Source organism: Choristoneura fumiferana, chromosome 3 (assembly GCF_025370935.1).
Source record: "Choristoneura fumiferana chromosome 3, NRCan_CFum_1, whole genome shotgun sequence".
In the NCBI taxonomy this organism is placed as follows: Eukaryota; Metazoa; Arthropoda; class Insecta; order Lepidoptera; family Tortricidae; genus Choristoneura; species Choristoneura fumiferana.
This window is the reverse complement of record NC_133474.1, coordinates 18,491,061-18,500,620: the sequence shown is the minus strand read 5'-3', so window position 1 is coordinate 18,500,620 and position 9,560 is coordinate 18,491,061.

Below are 9,560 nucleotides of genomic sequence, written 5' to 3'. Positions count from 1 at the left end.
AGTGGCGAATTAATATTAAATACTCTAGTCTACCCCTTGGAGCAGCATAAAAATCACAGCACAGCACACACAGCTTACAAGCACATGCATGCCTTAAGTCCCCCGCTAATGGCGGCGCTCCGGTATTTGGCCTTCGTCGCTTTTTGTTCTGCACTTAAGATATTCAAACGCCTACGCCGCTGTTTGCGCTCGAATCACGGGGTTTTCCTGGGACTATAATGAGAATTGACTAAATATACTTGAGTGTTTCTATTAATTTAAAATGTCCACTGTCCAGGGCAGCAATAAACAAGTTGTTAAACGTCCTCAAATTTGCAAGAGCTAAAATTGAGCAAGTTTGCATTCACTAAATTTGAAAATTTTTCGTTAATTCAAGCTAATATTTAGTTGCGAAAGTAGCTCTATGTGTCCGTCTGTCCGTCTATTTGTTATCTTTTCACGTCTTAAAACCTTGAACGGATTTTTATAAAATTTGATATGAAGATAGTTTCCCTGGGAAGGACATAGGGATAACGATAAACGAATTTACAAAAACGAAGTCGCGGGCAAAAGCTAGTGTATTATAAATATTTATTACTTACTAGATTTTAATAAGGTACTGACCGACTGACATGATACAGCTTGAACTGCATCACGAAAAAAAACTTGGGCAAATACCTCGAGGATCATAGAGATACAAAAAGAAGGGATGTTCCAAATTACGGCAAAATGGATAGCTAGCCAATTTTATTATTCCCAGCGAAACTGCTGGCTAAGCCTGTCACGTATGAAAATGTGACAGTTGTAAATAAAGTTCAGTTTTTTACCTTCTTATTGCCGACAGTACCAACTGTACCAATCCAATTTCGAGTTCACGGTGTACCCAGCCACGTCCGTGACAATCGGCAGGCCTAAGCCAAACGAAACAATTACAGCCCACCATTTGTTGCGGCATTGTCTTCCCGCGCCATTGGCTCCGTGGACAATCGGGCTTCCGATCTTGCCACTCGAAGCTGCTTTGTTTATTTGTGGTTGTGGAGCACCTGCGGTAACAAGAGCTTGAGACTTCTGAGGCGGCAGCTCTATCTAAGGTACACGAGGCGTAGGTGCTAAGCTAGTGTAGAACGGCGTCTTGCATTGGAGGGAAGCAGTTCACAAGTCTGTGACCTGTTGGCTTTTAGATAGAAGAACTAGATTGCCTTGGTAAAGTAAATGGACTGTAACTGCCCAAAATAGAAATGGTTGAAGGAGGCCTACACCACAGCCTACACCAAGAATTTGGTAGAAGAAGGCTGAGAAGAAGAAGAACAAGTAAATGGCATGATAAAGGTAAAAATAATAATAATATCACGGTATCCAACGAGATGGACGGATGACCTGTTTAGTCACGGGTTCACGGTGGATGTAGGCCGAATCCCACCGAAGCAACTGGAAGTCTATGGGGGAGGCCTATCTCGAAAAGTGGAGGTCCTACGGCTGATATGATGACGATAATAAAATAAGATAAATTACAGTACAAAAACTAGTTCATCTGGATTTCACAAAATACCATCTATTTACTCTAGATCTGAGAGCCATAGAGAACCCTAACCTAGCTTAACCATTAAACAGCAACACCGATAAATAGTGTTATTCTAAAGTTTTTCTCTACCCTAAAAGCGCTGTTTTACTGGGCGGATGCAGGCTGTTCTATCGTCAATCACATTATTAGGAGCCCGCCGGAAGCTGCGGTTTCTTGCATCGATGCCTGCATTACCCCCTTAGCTAGGAAACTGCTACAAATCGACAGCGGATCAACCAGAAAATTTACGGCGTTATAGTTAAGTCATTTCGGAAATTTAAACGATGAGTCAGAGATAAGCTTAAGGCCAAATGTGAACTATAAATTAAATAGGGACTACCGCCTTAACATACGATGACTTTTTGATGTTTTTTTTTTTATTTGGCTTATGAAAATGTGTGACACAAAGATCCCGGGTTAGTCTGTAATACTGGAAAAATATACTATCTCTGGTTAGTTCCTCTAACCTCCGTTTAAATAAGCTGGTTAAGATTTCCTTTTGTTAGTTTAACATTCGATCGTCTTAGATTAAAAACTAAAGAAAAACTTGGTAGTTTATTCATATGGCAAAATAACTGAAAATTAAAAAAGCCTTTAATAGAAGACCATCTGGTACCTACTGCCTACTTGCCAAGTCAAATAAGTTATGTAGTAGGATTAATGTCTTATCGGTGTACGTACAAAGGCACTTCAATTGTAACAATTTCATTCATCGCTAGCTTAACGCGTCAATATGGCTTCTCCGTCGGATAAACCTAGTGTTGGCTAATTAGTAACACATAAAGTACACTTAAAGTGAAACAGGGTTACAGTAAAGACAGCACAGCAACTAGGTACTAGTTTAAAATAGGCTTTGCTTAAACGATCAGCAACAATAATGGAAATTTTTCAATACCTTTCATCTCAAAACTGTATAGCACTACTGTTATATTTTTTTAAAACGTCTGCATCTTGGCCGGCGCGCACGCAGCGTCACGGCTCGTGAACACGGCCATGGACCCCGGTGACACTTTTTTCGACAATCCACCGGTGAAAAAGTCAAAATGAATAAAAAGCCACCGCTTACGAAATCACGAAAACTCGTGTCGTCAAAATTACTCTCGGAAACCATTAATGCTGGTCGTGCTGGTGAATAGGACAGTTTTTACCCGAATTGTACTTTAAGCCGACTAAGTTAGGAAGGTAAATAGATTTTGGCGATACTCTACAGTACTTTGTCCGCGTACGCCGACGGCTGTGAATAAATTGCTTCCATCAAGTGTCAGCTAAACTCATAGTTTGGATGCAATTTGTTTTCCACAAAGGGCTCATTATTAGAGCCATAATTTGGTCAATTTTGAAGGAAAGTATGTCGATGATTTGTTCTTGCTGAACTTTCTTTTGCATTGTTGTTTTCTTTGATGGATTCATCTGGCGTGTAACCGGCATACAGCTACTGGAATGTTCCTATTAATGTCGTATCAATAAAATGACTAGTAGCAATAGCAGATACGAGTACACGATGAGAAAGCAACTGCATGAACAGAACGATTGAATGTCAATTCGAATCGAACGAAAGTTTCCGTGCAATTGTGTTTAATATGTCTTCAGGTCCAATAGAACTTAAATAATGATAGATTGAAGAAGCCTTACCGTAAACTGCTTCAACTTTGCCCTCTGGTCCAAACATTGCCTGATTCGATTTAGAGTCGAAAACTTAGCACCCTTTAGGTTTTTAAACTTTTATCCCCCCATAATAATAATTCCCGTGTAGATAAAAGTTTAAAACCTATAAGAGTGCTAAGTTATCGACTCTAAATCAAATCAGGTAATGTTGGGGCCAGAGGGCAAAGTTGAAGAAGCCCTATGTCATTTTCTATTAGTTGCATTATTCGTTTCATTATACCTCCCTTTTGCTTTACGACTCCAGGTCATTTTATCACATGTTCCCAGCAATGTATCAGGTTGTTACAATGAGCTAAACTGCATCAGGCTTCAATATACACATCAATGTGAAATCTGCCTTATCTTCTTGCGTCATACATTATTTGTGGCAATTTTTGTAATGACATGTTGCCGCGGTCATCGCACGGAGTCCGATTGACCATTAGCCACGCCACGGTAGCCAAATTATACATAATAAGTAATGAAATATATAAACAGAACGCTATTTATCGTGTGAACCATTTCATCGACACTGAGAAGCTATTAGTTATAGTCGAATAAAGATATATATCCGCTTTTTACCTTATTGCATTGTGATATCGATCGCAAAAAGATGTACTTACTAAACATATATTCAACTAGAAGTATTTACAATTAATACCAATTATTTATGTTTGACTGAAAAGGATTTTTAGTCAGATTTTTTATTCAAAATGGATTCAAACCTCTGACACAGTGCACATTAAGCTTTAATCAATGTATGTAAACATTTGTCAACTACAATAAAAAAGCGTGAAGAACTTTTTACAAGGTTGGTCAATCTGGTCATCGTTCATCCACCATTACATCTCATATTTCATTTTCTAGATTTTTTTACAGCACAGCAAAACCCACTAGACACTGGCAAAATTGTCCTCCGATGGACGGAACCACTTTTTTTAAGTAACTGCTTATTTACAGGGATGTTTAGTCAAACTAACCCAATCCCTTGCTGAAATATTCATGCATGATTCGATTCATTTTAAGACAACTTGTAGATCCCTTGTAGAGCTTTAATGACGCTCTACAGTTTGCGTCACGCAACCCAGATTCTCTAAACCGAATGCAACCGAAAAACTAATTATAAATCGCCGTTTCCATCACAATGCAATCTTCGCTTCTAATTCAGGCTAAACCGAACAATACTCAGTCGATCCGAGCAAGTTCGTCGGCTTCGGTCATCCACCGTCACAGGCGAGCGAACGCCACTGGCTTGCTAGACCAGGGGCGGCTATATCAGGGCCCGCAGGCCAACCCCAGAATAAAAATAATACTTGTAATTTAACACTACCACTATTCATCTTGTTAATCCTACTAATATTTCTACAGTTTGGGTTTGCGTATAGTCTGTTACTTTTTACGCTGTAACGGCAATTATAAATGACCATTTCTCAAAAAGTTGTCCATTTTCAATTTTTCAGTTGTCCACTATTAAAAAAAATCCTGACGCTATTTCAACACGAAAAATAAGTAATATTGTGTTTAAATATAAACAAAACATAGTGGTAAAGGTGATAAAAAGTCAGATAATCTTTGTTATTGGATCCAATAGGAAAGTTTCGATGTACTTAGTTACAATGCTAACATATACTCTCTGTTGACTTACGGTGTCATTTACTGGGGTAACTCAACAGAGGTACAGTCCGTTTTTATTTTGCAGAAAAAGTGTTTGAGAATTATCTTTCGCATGAACAATAAACAATCACTCCGAATTTTTTTTAAAGAGCCAGGCTTCCTGACACTTACAAGCATTTATATTTACGAGCTCTGTAAGTTTGTAAAAAGTAACTTAAATTTCTTCACACCACTAGCTTCCTTACGTGATAACTTACGCACTCAATATAGGTATAATCTATCATTGCCTTTAGTGAAAAATAAAACTTATGGCAAAAGCACATGACATGCAGTTTTGCGCGGGTGTTGTTCATACCAATCTAAATGGAGACAACGGTACACTATTATTTTCGGGAACTTAGAAACGTCCCAGAACTTTAATTCAACTGCGTAAGTAAAAGCTAATAAGCACATATACCAAACCAAAACGTAGTTGTCATATTATGCTACCTACGTACTATATTGCATTGCGATGCGAGCCACTGGGCGCGGATCTAGGGCAATGAGGGAAATTTCCCAACCCCCTCTCCGACTTATGAGCAACAAGTCCATGGAAATTCATTTTGGTCATCACTTTTCTGCAATATTTTGTCATCTACCCACCAAAGCTGCACTACAGCAACACGCTATTGTATTGGCCGTCGGGAATTATTAGAGTAATCAGATCAACCCGTTAAATTAAAAGTTTAAAACACCTGACTTAGACTTAAACCGCTAGTGTTTTTTGAATATTATATATTCTTTCTAAGCCTTAATCTTGAAGTTTTAGGCGTTGGCCGTTGGTAGTTTTAATACGTGGAGATTTATGTAAGAGATTGTGTGAAGGTTTAATGTGGAGCTTAGTTTCATGGGCATGGTTTTCACGTGATTTAAATACGAAAAAGTGTTCGAGATGGCGTATAAAATTACTTTTTGTAGATTTACCTTCTGTTAGATCACATAGGCCACAGAATACGTAATAGCCTAGACTATGTACGTGAACTCTATGATGTTTCATGGCTATGCCATATTGAGGGAAAGTACGAGTAGGTATCTTAAATATTGTAGATAGAAAATTTTACTCAAAGCAGTCTATATTATGATTTTAAAACAATTATTACAATGACTCTTTATTGTACACCAGAAATAGTAAGCGATACAGAAAAAAGTACACAGAAAGAAAATTATAAGGTGGCCTTACCGCTTAAGAGCGATCTCTTCCAGGCAACCTTTTTCCAGAAAGAATAAGTATAGTCGTAGTCTCTTGGTGCACCCTGCATAGGTATAAGTTATGCTACTATGATGTTACGTAGAAAATATGTATCTTTATTTTGTAGGTAGGTACGTGGTTATTTTGACACCCAAAATAGGCAACACCGGCGGCATCTAAGTGGATGGTGCGTGGTGGTGTTGGTACTATAATTTATTCTGTGGTGGTGCCCCCAGAAGTAACCGTCTTCTTACGTTACAGGTTACAGGTCTTCAAATGCCAGAACAGCTACAGGTGTCGTTGGCGCGCCAGAATGCCAACGACCCGGTCACGGCGCGGGCGCACATTATGCACCCTCCTTAATTAGCTGGCCTTTATTGCCGACTGCAATTAAAAACTGTAATTAGAGGGCTATGGAAAGTCCAAGGTGAAGTTTGTCGTTTTTCTAAGGCTGTTTTCTTAACTGTCATTGGTTGTCGCAGTTTAGTTTGAGTTCTATCCGTAATGGAATAAAATTGAATTTTACAAGCTGACTTGCGATTTTCGCAATTTTTTTTTGCCGTCATGTCTTCAGGTACAAGTATAAGATGCATCAAGTTAACATACCTAATAAGGGTGACACTGTTTCTCTGCCCGGATAATACCGACCCTATTTTTCGTGTACACGCTCGCAAAGATAGAATCTCATGTCAGTTTCTATGGGCGTGTACACGAAAAACGGGGTCAGTATTATCCGGGCCGGGAAAGAGTTTCACCCCCTAATAAAATGAATGATAAACAATGACAAACCAACTGTCCGATCTCCGATTAAATTAGATACCTAGTTAAACGATTGTACTTAAGCCGAAATTTAGATAGATAAGTACGAAATACGTAGATAGACGATACATTACGTACAGTTGCACCGAGTTGCGATATCCAAAACCAATGTCAAATCAGTCCTTAGTAGTGCTATATTTTTTGACATCTCATATCGCATAGTACAAATGTAATGTAGTGAAAAAAATGTTTTTACACAGGATAAGTAAAATCAATCGTAAATTGACATGGAAAAACTTGAACTATACCTATGGTTTGGAATAATTATCATATCGCCGAAACTCATAACGCAACGCATAATTTTGTTTCGCCTAACATCTTGTGTGGTGGGAGTGGGGTGTTATGTAGTTTAGTTTTGTGTTGGGTCGCTGCTCCAACTTAAATCATCTTTCTTTACATAGTATAATATCAAACTTATTCCTGCCCTCTGTCTGTATGTATGTATGTACAGATAGACACCACGCACCTGATTTTTTTAATACGACTTTCATCAATAATAGTATGACTGAGTAGGTATAGCTTTAGGGAAAGTAAAGTGAAAAATATGAAGCTAACACTTTTGACTAAGTATAGATTTTTCTTTATATTTTCGCTGCTTTTTTTGGCGGCAAACTAGTTATGACACCTTTTCGCGTCAGTGGTCAAAAAAGGGAAAAAAACGCAATAGTTTCATTAAAAGATCTACAGCGATTAATCCAATATTAGTAGGATTTTTAAAGAGCAAGTCGTCGTTAAATCTTGGAGTGAGGCGATGACCTGCCACGCGCCGGCGCGTGCGCAGCAAGCGTGGCAAATGGAAGGTGCATGACATCTGCAGGTGCCGCCTCACCTGTCTCTATTATGGGACTGTTATGACATTTGGAAGACGACTGAGGGAATAATCGATGAACTTGTTGACTTATTGTATCGATCGCATACGGCGTTACCTTCGACTTCACTTTGGTTAAAGCTTACCGGCTTTATCACAGTTTTAAAGGTACATGGTGGTCTAGGAGTTTGACCTATGGCCTCTCAAGCAGAGAATCGTGCGTTCAAATCCAGAGTTTTTTTAATTCATGTACTAAGGTACATTTGAAATGTACCTCGCGCTTTACGGTGAAGGAAGATATCGTGAGGAAACCTGTACAAACCTGCGAAGGAACTGTGTGTGTTAAGTTCCAAATTCGCAGACTATCAGATGTTAAATGGCATGGCATGGTGTAGCGTGGTGAGCAACACGCTCTGAAGATGAGCTCTGTTTGAGTTCGAAATGCGTCAATGTAATGTGGTGGGGTGATGGATGGGTTTTTGTGATTTGTGTGTGTTCTTACTGTGTGGAGGTGGAGGAACTGCATATACACACATTTCTGGCATAAACGTAGCTATCATAAGTTTGCAGGGGGGCAAAGTAATTGTTTTAGTTTATGATATGGACCTCCACAAAGTAACGCCTGATTCAATAAATTACCTAACTTAAAATTAACAATACCTAACTTGAAAACCATGCAACTTTTACTTAGACCATTTCAGGCTGGTCTACCACCGGTATCACTGTGACATTCCATATTTGAGACACCCTGAAGAAAAAGTGATTACGTAAGTATCTCTGAATTTTTGTGTGAAGTTTGCTTCTACCTTTGCCTTTAAATTTTACCTAAGTACTTATCTTCATTGCAATTGCAAAGCGCTAATATTATTATACTTACGTAGGCAAGTCTCGAATTCCAATCACTTTAATAACTTATTCAACCAATTAGCACATACCTACACTATCGGCCACAATTTTATTAATAGCTGTCAAGTGTCTAGAGACATGAATAAATAGGTAATAAACTCCGCATGCGTACCTACTCAATTTAATATCTAGTCGTTACTTACTCTTCGCAACACTCAAAATAATTTCTAAAAGTTATATACTCTCCTTAATTGGCTTGTTAACGGGGAATCGAACCCGAGCTATTCCACATTCATCCAATAACTAGTGTCATGACTGAAATAAATTCTTGTCATATTCATGTTGTATTTTCTTACTTTCTTTCTTTCTTTCTTTCATGACTTAGCTAATAATCAAGAATGTACGTATCTTTAAAAGAGTTTTTCAAGCTTTTATTTAACTTGCCCTGTTCGTTTATTTATTTGGGTCAAATCTTACAAGTCAAATTTGACCCACTTCCAGCGGACCAATTACTTGAAATTTGACATACTTATGTAAATTTGGTGCCAATAGGTACAATAATCTGGTAGTGACATCTTGGTGGTTCTGCCAGGATCGTCTCCGCAGAAGGGACTCCTCTATGGTTAATGGCATCGACTTAAAATTTGGGGTACGGAAATGTATGTAGTTTAGATGACAATGCAAGTAGTCAACAAAAATTACAGCCAGCAAGAAAGTTAGTAAGTAATTAAGTATCACAAATATTTTTTTAACAGAAACTTATTTTGTGAATTTCATTACTTAAACGAGTACTTATTCTAAACTCGTCCTTACTCGATGTAGGCATTGTGCCATACAAATTGTAATCCTCAGCTGTAACGGCCCGACTTTAAACAAACTCGTACATCCACCACAGCCCTTCTCTGTTAGGATTCCGTAAAGAAGGATAATACGAACCCTTATTTACTCAAGACTTTGTTTTGCAGGCGGTGCAGGTACCTACTTATATTCCTAAGTAATTAATCAATCGGTAATCATTGCAATTTCTTAGTACATCCTAGTGGCTTTCTAATACTGACTGA